This window comes from Tiliqua scincoides, chromosome 3 (genome assembly GCF_035046505.1).
Source record: "Tiliqua scincoides isolate rTilSci1 chromosome 3, rTilSci1.hap2, whole genome shotgun sequence".
Classification (NCBI taxonomy): Eukaryota; Metazoa; Chordata; class Lepidosauria; order Squamata; family Scincidae; genus Tiliqua; species Tiliqua scincoides.
Window position 1 is genome coordinate 70,463,439 of NC_089823.1, and position 12,145 is coordinate 70,475,583.

At 42.5% G+C, this 12,145-nt stretch overlaps 1 pseudogene; it reads right to left on the minus strand.

Annotated features, from left to right (window-relative positions):
- Positions 1-2,760: 2,760 nt before the first annotated feature.
- Positions 2,761-2,877, minus strand: LOC136646539 (5S ribosomal RNA; annotated as a pseudogene).
- Between the last annotated feature and the right edge of the window lie 9,268 nt (positions 2,878-12,145).

Below are 12,145 nucleotides of genomic sequence, written 5' to 3' on the forward strand. Positions count from 1 at the left end.
TGAAACAACAAGTTGAATATTAAATAAGTATTTCAAACTAGAAGTTGACTTCCAGACTTAGGCAGGTTCAGTCCATGACTAATTAATTATTGAAGTTAAAGAATTGTCCGTCCACAGTATGTACTTTTTCATAATTACAGCTCAGGGAAACATTTATCTTAATTAGGATCTCTCGTCTCATAAAGATTTGCTGTGCAAAGTCTTTTATTCTGATCTATTACGGATTCTGTTTGGAAGATGTAAGGCTGGTGCATCATTTTGACATAGTGGAAGTCTGTTCTGAAATAGGTGCCTGAATTTTTTTTTCTTTTTGGAGAAACTTCTTGATCTGCGTCTAGATAACAAATGTTTCACTGTTGTGGTAACATTGAACAAATTGTCAGTGATCAGTTTGAATCAGTGTGGATTTCAATATTTATTTACTGCTCTTGTTACCTTTCGTATTTACCTTGTGGTTTGTCCTCTGTTGTGTCTCAAGTCAGATCCAGAGTTCCCCAGCTGATGAATGAAATAGACTGGACTGGACCTTGGACTGGACTGGACTGGACCTTGGACTGGACTTTTGGGCTTTCTCTTCACTGTCCAGCAAGCAGTAAGATGTATCCTTATTTAGCTGCTTGGAGTTAAGCCATTTCTGCCCAATGTTGCATATACACCAGGGATCAAATGTGTACACCTGTGGGCTGGAAAGAAATGGGTTAAAAAGAGCACTTCCTCCTGAACTATTCCAAGCCTGGAATGAGAGAGAAAACTCACAGAAATATTTTTAATCCATATGCACATTTTTCTTTAGTGGGCATGATATTCCTATCTTTCTATGAGGAGACGCAACACATTCTACATTTCATCAGTGACTGTTTTGCTTTTTGAGGTGAAAAAAACTATTACCAGCAGAAAAGATGCACTATGAGTAATCTTATTCACATGGCCAAGCGGTAGATGAAGTAAATGTGTGTGTATATGTGCATGCAGCAGGAAAAGGGGTTGTGGCTGCAGGCCCTGCCCACAACCAGCACATGGTGACTGAAACATCACACATAGGCTCTGTGCTAAAGAGACAATGAATGGATAGCGGGTGAGAACGACGACTGCTGCTATCTCTTAGCCCAGCCTAGTCACAGGATCATTGTAAGGACAAAAGGGGAGAAAGGAACTATGTACACCACCCTGAGCTTCTTGGAGAAAGGGTGGTGTAAAAATGTAATATATAAATAAATGATTTATTGTTCATCTGCTTGAAACAGGAGTAGCTTAAGAAACTGAGAATGTCTACTCTCAGGTGCCTAGATAACCCTAGGTAAGTTTCTCAACCTCAGCTCCCTATCTGCAATATGGACAGAATAATACGTAGCTTACAGAGTTGATGGAAGGACTGCATCAAGATAATATATGTGATGTGTTTTACAGAGTCATAAAGTGCTATATAAGTATGTATAATAAGATTGACATAAAATGGCTTCTTTTTATAAATGTAATAAAATCGAATAGATGTTCAGGTCTGAAATAGAAGAAGTCTTCATATCCTTACTGGTAAGAATTTTGCTATTTTATATGCGCAAGTTCTTCTACGAATATGGGATATGATCACTCATTAGGACAGTCTTTCTCCTTGGAGTCACAGTGCCATTCAATATGAGAGTCACAGTGCTGTTCAATATCAGGAATGTCGTACACTGGCATCCTACAAGGAAGCCAGATATGTATGTTTTGACCCTTCTACAATTTTCTTTTTGTCCCTGTTTTTACTCTGCCTCCCCTTTCAGCTGCAGTGGAACACATACTCCAACTGCGTGGGTAGCAAACCCAGCTGCCTTCGCAGCTGTTGTGTACATTACATTATTCCTTGGCTAGCCAGCAAGGAATGAGTCTCCCATTCATAGATGTTGGAAAAATTTGAGCCAACTTGCTACTGGAAAGAAAAACAAACAGAACATTTGCTTTCAGAAATTTAGTCTAGAAATCCAAACGCCACTGCATTGGCTAAGCAAGGATTTTTGTAATGTTCTGACTATATTGAAAATAATAATTAACAGTTTACATATTGGTCTGATATTTGAAGAGCTCATGGGGAAATTTTTTTATAGTTCAGCTGCAGAAAATGGTGGAAGACCTAATTGCATAGGTCCATTGTGGGTTGCACATATGTGTATTTTTCTGCTTAGTTTTATTCTGGCTATGTATTAAGTACATGTGTTAAGGTATATTTTGGTATTGAACTCATGTTCATATCACTGTACTAACTTGCAGTACTGAATGGAGCCCTGCTGTGAAAAATTCTTCAGTAGTTCCATTCTGTGAGATAAAGAGAATTTGGTAGACCTAATTCAGTTTTCTCCTGAAATTGTATAAATTAATGCTGATACACTAATGGTACATGGGTTGGTTCAAAATTAATGCAATGTAAGTGGCCCCTCCCACTTGCCATAGAACCTATTCTGGGCAGCAACATAAGTAGCAGGGGCTGCTTACATGGCACATTGCAGTGCCTGCAGTACTTACCGTGCCACCCCCTATAGCTACACCACTGCCAGAGCATATACGCTGTATTCATCTAAGTTCCATTTTATATCACATGTGCCTACAAGTCTTCTATCATGCCATTAAGGATGGTGAAGCAGATGATTGCTCCACTCAAAAATGAATTGGATTCGCCTAGAAATTCAAATCAAAGCTTTCAAGGTTAAAAAGTGTTTGGAGGAACTTGATTCTTTTTTACCCCATTCTGGTTGGCAACCTTCAGTCTCGAAAGACTATGGTATAAGCCTACAGCACCCGGTATTCCCAAGCGGTCTCCCATCCAAGTACTAACCAGGCGTGACCCTGCTTAGCTTCCGAGATCAGACGAGATCAGGCATGTGCAGGATCTGGTCCCTAAGATAAAAAACTTTTGCTTTGGGGTTCATAATAATTAGTTTTCTTCCTTTGGGTAGCAGAATGAAGTGGCAGGGCAATGGAGAGAAGTAGAGAGGGTGATTTGCTCAAGGTGGGCTCGGCTGCTAACTCTTCAATTCTCTTCATAGAAAACCATATTTTCCTGTGCAAATAACCTCACTCTTGTTCACTCTGTCTTCAAGACATTCCTCTCTTCAGTAGCAGTAGCAATGCAGGGACCTAGATCTCAATCATTTGGAGAGGGTGCTATCCATGCCACTCATTTTTTAGGGGAAGACTATGCCTATCCCTTAGCCTCTCATTTTGCTACCCTGCACATAGTGCAAAATCAACTGCAAACTCTGGAACGCCATTTGTTAGGCCAAAAGTTCAACAAGACTGCAAATCATTTCTGGCTTATTTCTCTTGGTCTTGGACTGTAATTCTTCCCTCCATCTCTCTGGTTACTTATATTATGCACACTGTTTCACTAAACAGAGGGCCTTCTTTACTATTTCCCTTGATTGCTAATTATCCAGCAAGAATCTCCACTCTACTGTGTGAGCTTAAGATGATCACATGCTTTTTTGCTCTGATCTTTACTCATGAGGAAGGTGTAATATAGAACTCCAGAAATATTAATGTGAAGACAGTGATATGCTTACCCCGACCTTGCCCCCCCCCCAATTCCCTCCTTTGGGACTTGGAGAAGATATTCAAATTCAGTTAAATTAGTTAAAAATAAAATTACTGGAAGTAAATGAGATTTTGAGATTTAAAAAAAAACAATCAAACTGTTACACTGCAGTATGAAAAAAATAAGCAGTTGTTTCTAGAATCTGAAAACTTGGAAAGGGAAAAACTAGTCATGATGACTAGCCCCTCTGCAAACTGTACATCTTCCTTGGACAATGGAAAATGTGCCCTAGTCTTAACATTTCAGTAAATGGGAAAAGAGTTGGAACCTTTCTTCTTTTATGTTCTCCATCTACCACAAATGGTCAACGTAGTTGTGTGTTGGGAGATACAACAGCAAACTTTTGTAGGCTAGACTTTTTGTAGATGTATTTGGAATTCTATCATTTATTTCTCACATTCTACATATTCCATCCAATGTTCAGTGAGCTCAGGAAAGCATAAATGGGGGATCTCTCCTTATTTTTCCTACTTTACTCTTATCTTTTCCTCCCTGTTTCTTTCCCCATAGTCTGTAAGCAAATTTAGGCAGAAATCCTGTGCGCTGGGAGTAAGCTCCATTGAACATAATGGGACTTACTTCTGAGTTGAAATGCATTGGTTTGCATTATTATATAGGGATCCATCCAGACTGTTGAAGTGATGCAGAAAGGTCTTGTGTACATCTATGGCAGGGGTGTCCAAACATTTTGGCCGGAGGGCCACATCATCTCTCTGACACTGTGTCGGGGGCCGGGGAAAAAATTAATTTACATTTAAAATTTGAATAAATTTACATAAATTAATTTATCAGAGATGCAACTTATATGAATGAATGAAGGTCTTGCAGTAGCTCAAGGCCTATAAAAGGTCTTGCATAAGGCAAGGCCATTCTTTCCTTCGCTGCCACTGCTGCATCACAGACATAAAACAGCAAGTAGTGGAGGGAGCCCTTATCCCACAGCTCATGCAAGAGGTTGAACAGTCGTTTTCACACTAAGAGCAGTTGCATCGGGCTAGTACTGGCTCCAGCAAGTCTCCAGAGGGCCAGAGGCCAGAGGGACTCCCCACAGGCCATATTGGGAGCCCCTGAGGGCCACAAGTGGCCCCCAAGCTGGGGTTTGGGCACCCCTGAATCTATGGTATGGTATAAATCAGGACTTTTCAAACTGGAGTGTCATGATGCCCCAACCTTAAGGGGTGGGGGCAGCCTGGAGGCAGGGAGGAGGTAGTGGCGCGATCCCCAGGATTGTGCCGCTCAGGGGGGCTGCAGGGGCTTGGGTACACGTACCCAAGCCCCTGCAGCCTCCCAGGAGTGTGGGGAACCCGGCGTGACCTGCAGAAGGGCTCCCTGCAGCAGTGAAAGTAGATGTGGAGCGATCGCGCTCCACTTCCACTTTAGCAGAAGAGAGAGTTTGAGAACCACTGGTATAAATGTATAAGAATAATAGCATCCTATTTGCCTTTATGAAATCCCAGTGAGATACTGACTGGCCAAGATTACAGTAAACAACAGCTAACCATGGATTTGGACACAAGTCTTCCAAATCCAACAATCTTTCCATTACCCAATGCTGCCTTTTGCTTTTGAAGATTTTTAGATGACATTCAGGTGACAGTTTCCCACATACAGGTACCCAAGGACTGGATGTATACCAAAATGAAAGGCCATGCAGACAAGCTAAGATAATATCCTGCACTGATTTTTTAAAATCATCTCTATCTAGCCGATGTTTGAGACTGGTCTAGAATTCTTCCATTAATTGTGCTCTTTGTATGTTTCTAATTTGTTTCTTTTGAGAGAAAATTCAAGAAGCTTGCAAAATTCATTTAGGACATTTCCAAAACTGGTTGCTAAGTTTGAATATTGTTCTTGGATCATTTGTTAGAGAAGGCAAGAACAGAAAGCATACCTGAAGGTCAACCTGAAGGTTAAACTTCAATGAATCCGAGACAACTACCTCCCTGCCTTAGAAATGATCTGGCAAAACCCAGTGATAAGGGCTATTAAATGCCATGTCTTTCAGATCAGTTAAGTTGGGATACAGCAATGTATCTTGCTGTTCTATTAGAAGAAATGTGGGCACTGACTACCCTCTTTTAACAAAGGGTAATGTCAAATGCCAATTGCAAAAGAAAAGAGTTTGCACATGCATCGGGCAGTGGTGGAAGTCAGGGATTTTATTTTTTTATTCTTACATGTATGTGAATGGTGTTCTGCCATTTATTTCTTTGCTGATTTCAGAACTGACAACTGCCAGCATGATAACTAAATGCAGCAGAAATCTACCATGATATTTCAATTGTCTTAGGAAAGAACGAGTGCAGGCTTGTCAGACAGTTTCTTTAAGCCCATAGCATATATAACAACTAAAGTACTCAAGCTTTGGAAAATGTATGCGTCTCCTATCACACATGCAGTGCACATTCTTCTAGACAATCTAAAAGTACATCTAGATACTAAAACTCTTGTCCTTTTCCAGTAATAAGGATGCTGCCTAATGGCACTGATTCCTTTTAGCAAGTTCTAGGATGTCTCCATGACTTTTTAGAGCTGAGCAGGTAAGAAAGTAAGGTTCACAGGCAATCCTATATAGTAGAATATGCCTTTTTATGTATAACTAGCGTCTTAGTGGTGAGATAAAGGATCAAGTGATTGTTACTCTTTTATATCTTATAAGAAGTATGGTTAAGCTGCACCTAAGGAATAAACATGTGTAGTCTGAAACCCAGCAAGAGGGCTAATGTCTCCCCCCAAATGGCACCCCCGAAAGGAACAAATATACCCACTTATTTCCATTGATGAAGAGAGAAAATGATCTGTTATAAATCAGAGTAACCAGCACTTCCAGGCAACCCTCACTATTGTCTACAAAACTAGTACTTGCTGTTCATTTCGAATGGAGTTGCAAGTCATCAGTTTTTCAAAATATACTCCTATTGCGCATGACCTTAATTAGATTCTCATATGTTGCCTAAAAGAGATGTGCAGGTGAGCATTATTTTTTCCTTTCTAGTTTCTTCTGATCACCCCAGTTGTTTATGCTAATCAGTGATTCCCAAACATTTTAGCACCATGACCCAGTTTTTAAAACAACATTCGATCGGGACCCACCTAGGTTTACATGACTTTAAAAAAGGAAATCTAGAAAGAAATAATATTATTGTTTGTTTGTTTATTAGTAATAAACAAGAAAAACCCTTAGACATTCATCTCCCTATATTTACACATGCTTGCAAACTGCAGAGGTGCAGCTACAGTACCTGATTTTTGAATAGTTTTAGGGTTGAGGCAATTAGAGCCCAATCCTGAGCTCAGCGCTCCGGTTTTCCGCTGGAGCGCACTGTCGCAAACGTGCCATAAGACATGTCTGCGAGGCTTACTGCTGGGCAAGCGCTTGTCCTCCGCTGCTCATGAACTGCCATGGCATGGTAAGCGGGAGCGGGGAGGGGGCAGGGAGGAGGTGTTCCGGGGAGGGGGGAGGCAGATGGAGGGTGGAGAGAGGGCGGGGAGGAGGCATGACGGGGAGGCAGGAGGTGAAGAAAGGGTGGGTGGGAGGTGTGCTGGTGGAGGGAGGGAGGTGGGTCCCATGGAGCTCTGCTCCACTGGATCCAAGGCATTCGTGTGGGGCTCGGCACCCTACACAAATGCCTTTACCCATTGTGGGGCTGCTTCTCTTACCTGGGAGAAGGGGATGAAAGTCCCCTTCTCCTGAGGCACCACCTGCGGCAGGCTGAGGTGTGCAGGAGCCATTCTCGGCGCCGCTTCAGCCACGCACCCCGGGCGCTCAGGATTGGGCTGTTAGTTATCTGATCTTTCATCACCCTTTGGCAACCCACCAAAAATCAGGTCCCAACCCACCAGTGGGTCCTGACCCACAGTTTGGGAACCAGTGTGCTAGATTATACAACTGTTCTTTGTCCATGGTTTATAAAGGTAAAATACTTACTATCTTCTTTGGAAACTTTTTCAATTGTGCCACAAGATGTTTGAAGTTTTCAGCCTTTACTTTTCTGACTCACTACCTGCAGCAGGAGGTATCTGATAAAATCTTACAGATGATTGATTATTCTGCCTCTCTCATACTCAACTCTTACCAGCTAAATAAGCACCTTTGCAATAGAAATGTCAGTAAGATTTTTTAAAATTCTGTTTAAGGTTACACTGTATTTATGTCAAAGTACTCCACATAGAAGTACCCAGGGCTTTTTTTTCTAATAGAACGCGGGGGGACGGAGTTCCAGCACCTTTTTGCAGGGGCCCCTCCCCTTCGGAGGCATTCCGGGGGAGCAAAACAGAGGCATTCACTGGGTGGGTGCTGGGGGGTGCAGGATGGGCGGGCGCCTGACCCCTGCCTGACCGCACAACAACCCCCTCCTGCCCCCATCCCCAAACTCTTGCCTGAGCCCAGCCTGCCTCCCCTCCCCCCGTGCTCTGCTTCCCTGCGCAGCTTCCAAGCGAGTGGAGAATGCGGGGGACACGCGCCAACACCAAGGCGGAGGAAGGACAGCCAGCCAACCAGGGAGATGGGCTGTGGCACCCACGGAACGCCCAGGTACTGGTTTGATGGAGGGGAAGGAAGCTGGCTGGTGCAGCCCCCATGCCAATCTGCAGCACGAGCCTAGGCGTGTCTACTCAGAAGTAAGTCTCACTGTGCTCAATGGGGCTTGCTTCTGGAAAAGGGTGCATAGGCTTGCAGCCTGAGAGCTCAAGCCTATGCATGTCTACTCAGAAGTAAGTTCCATTGTGTTCAATGGGGCTTGATCCTGGGAAAGTGTCATAGCCTTGCAGCCTGAGTAGACAGGCAGAGGAAGGGCTCTGAGGCTGCAGTCCTCTCCACACTTTCCTGGGAGGAAGCCCCATTGACTAATGGGACTGACTTCTGAGTAGGCAGGCACAGGATTGGGCCCTGAGGCTGCCATCCTATCCACAGTAAGCCCCATTCACTATAATGGAACTTACTTCTGAGTAGACAGGCACAGGATTGGACTCTAAGGCTGCCATCCTATCCACAGTAAGCCCCATTCACTAAAGTGGACTTCTGAGTAGACATGCATAGGATTGGGCTCTTAGGCTGCAATCCTAGGCACTTTCCTGGGAGTGAGCTCCATTGACTAGAACAAGACTTACTTCAGAGTAGACATACCTAGGATTGGGCTCTTACTTCTGGCAGAGATATATATCTGCACCCGTTTTCACATGCTAAGGGCAGGTGAAAAGGGATTCTACGTGTGTACAACATGCTGTCCAGCCTTGCCAGAGATCTTCCTCATCCTTCCCCCACAAGCATGCCCTCCGCCAGCCAGCATTTGCAGCTCCTCTCCAGCAATGCACAGCAGCTGCTCAGGGCAGCAGAGAACATACAGTTGCATGCCAAGCACCTTCCCAAAGCCACAGAGTATTCTGATACCTGAATTAAACCATATTTAATCGCTTGTTTGCAAACGTAGCTGTTTCTATGTGCACCTAAGGACCCCTGTCGTGTAAGAATTCCTTTTTTGTTCTTACTCCCACAGTTGCTTAGAGTAATTTTACTACATGAAACTTATGTAAGCCATATTTCGGAATCCATTCACCGCTTCCTCTCCTCGAAGTAGAGCCACACTACATACTACATGCTACAAGTGTACCTGTACAGTATTTTTCCCCATGTGTAGAAAAAGTAGCTAGGGGGAAGGGGTTGTGGAGATTAACAGCCTGATCCGATGCATGTCTACTCAGAAGTAAGTTCATCTTTAGGGGGGAAGCACATAAAAAATATTTTATTTCTCCAATAAAAAATGGTTTAAAAATAAATAAATAAATAAATAAATAAATAAATAAATAAATAAATAAATAAATAAATAAATAAAAGATTAACAAGTTGTGAGTTCCTGCACCTTTTTTGTTACAAAAAAAGCACTGGAAGTACCTCAATGAGAAGGCCCTCATTGCCAGATGTGGGGTATGTAGTTCCAAAGAAAGGGAAAAGAGACCAACAAACAAGAAGAAGGAGAAAAATCAATCAGACTTTCAGACTGTAGTACTGGCCACACTTTACTTGGGCATAAGTTCCAATGAACTACAGGTACTTCTGAGTAGGCATGTAGAGGATCACACTGTTCGTCTTCGGTATTGGTCTGTAAGAATAGCCAGTAAAAGAGAAGTCAGTCCCAACTAGGTTAAAGATTGAAATGGGCAGAGCATCATTCTTAAATTGCCTCCTCCTATCCCTTGCCTAGCAAGGTGGGAAGCATGTACAGAAGCAACCCTTCCTCACATGTAGCTGATGTGCATCTCCATCCTCACTGCAGAGTTCATCTAGACATCACTGAACTAATCAAACCCATCTTTTGATACAAATGGAGATGTGCTTCTTGTCCAGGAACACCAGTCAGCCCATGTGCCTGGCCTGATCGTAATCAGAGCCGATTTAGGGCCAAAGTGTGCCAGCCTTTAATAAGAAATGCCGAATGACAAAAAACAAAACAAACCCTCCACATCGCTGAATGATTAATATTTCCTTGCATGAAGCAAATTGCATTCAAAAGCAAAATATAATATGCTATCATGAGTCTAAGAGACAAAAAACAAGAGAAATCCAAGAGGGGAAAAGGTATTTCTATTTTTGATTTCACATTAGAAAAAAAAAGATGTTAATCACATTTTGGATCCAAACTGAAAGGGTAATTTCATTTGAAAAAAAATGTTTTTTTTAATCTTTTGTCAAAATAATTCATTTGAAAGTGAAAGGAGCAGAGAATAATAAAACTGCATCTTGTACAGCTGAATAATAAAAAAGCAATAAAGTTATTCATAAAGATTATCAATAGCTAATGTATTGTCTTAGGTAACTCTTGTATCCTAATATCACCCTCTGGAATCATGTCACATTTATATTGCTATGCAGGGATTCTATCACACATTGGAAGGCTACATAGAATATAAATGCAATGTCAGAGATTACAGAAAACCACAAGGGAAATTAAGAACCGTTTCTTATGTGGTGTTATACGCTTTAAGCCATTGTGTTCTGGGCTTCATGTCACTATTGTTTTGTAGTCAGGTCTCTGAAACTGATGCAAGATACTTTGAAGGTAGGAAATACTGTAGAATCCCATCAGGGCAACACAGAAAAAAGACAGTGCACTTCCTTGTTGTCATTTCCCCAGAAAACTGCAAATCCATTCAGAAGGCACACAGCAAAACTATATATGACAAATATGCCTCCCTTATAGCATATCACCTAACCGTTTGGGTTCCTTACTGGCAGTACCTCCATGAAGCTCAACACACTGACGTACTTGGGGGCGTCAGGTGGGGCAGATGACCCAGGATGCCATGCAGTGGGTGGGGCACCCTCGCCCCTCGCACCCTCGCCCCTCGCCGACATGATTTTGTTTTCCCTATGGTCCTGTATACGGGCCTTAGTTAGGTCTTGTGAGGATTGGGGCGATCATGTGCAACGTCTCCAGCCCTTAGAAGGCCTAAAAAGTTGCTTCTGGTTTTCTCTAAAAACTGCAAGTGATGTTTTTTGGCCTTCAGGCTGCATGTGAAGCAACATTTGCGGTCCTGGCCTCAGGCAGCACTGGAGCCATGATCGCAGTTGGCTCAACAGCAATGCGTTTGGATAGCAGTGAGCATCACCTTGCTATGGGCTTGATTTCACATGGAGCTGAGCACCCTATGGAAATTCCTGTAATGTAATGAAAGCAGCAGTCCTAAGTATGCTAAACAGCGATGGAGAAAAATCCACTGAGTTCTACAGAATTTGCTCTAATGCAGGGGTGTCTATTAATGCTAAAAGTCCATTAAATCTGAATACATTTATGACAATGTGCAAAACATATATGACTGGTTCTTAAAGAAGCAGTCAGCATCGGTTATTTCCAAAGTCCATGAAATCAAGACCTGTTAAATTGAGGGTTCACTGTGTAGATGCTGCTTTTTCACTTTTATAGTTGTCTGAACTGCCAAGCCCCAATTGTTTTATTAATAGTTTATTTTTTATTTATAGTAAGCTTTATTGTGATGTTTTAATGGAAACTTGTAAGTTTCCATAAATGCCTTAGGCACTTGTCTTGGCAAGGGGAAGGTAGGATATTTATTTGTTAATAAAAATAAATATTAATAAGAACATAAGAACAACCCCACTGGATCAGGCCATAGGCCCATCTAGTCCAGCTTCCTGTATCTAACAGCAGCCCACCAAATGCCCCAGGGAGCACAGATAACAAGAGACCTGCATCGTGGTGCCCTCCCTTACATCTGACCTAGCCCATTTCTAAAAGCAGGAGGTTGCACAAACACATCATAGCTTGTAACCCATAATGGATTTTTCCTCCAGAAACTTGTCCAATTCCCTTTTAAAGGCATCCAGGCCAGATGCCATCACCACATCCTGTGGCAAGGAGTTCCACAGACCAACCACATGCTGAGTAAAGAAATATTTTCTTTTGTGTGTCCCAACTCTCCCAACACTCAGTTTTAGTGGATGTCCCCTGGTTCTGGTGTTATGTGAGAGTGTAAAGAGCATCTCTCTATCCACTTTATCCTTCCCATGCATAATTTTGTATGTCTCAATCATGTCCCACCTCAGGCGCCTCTTTTCTAGAATGA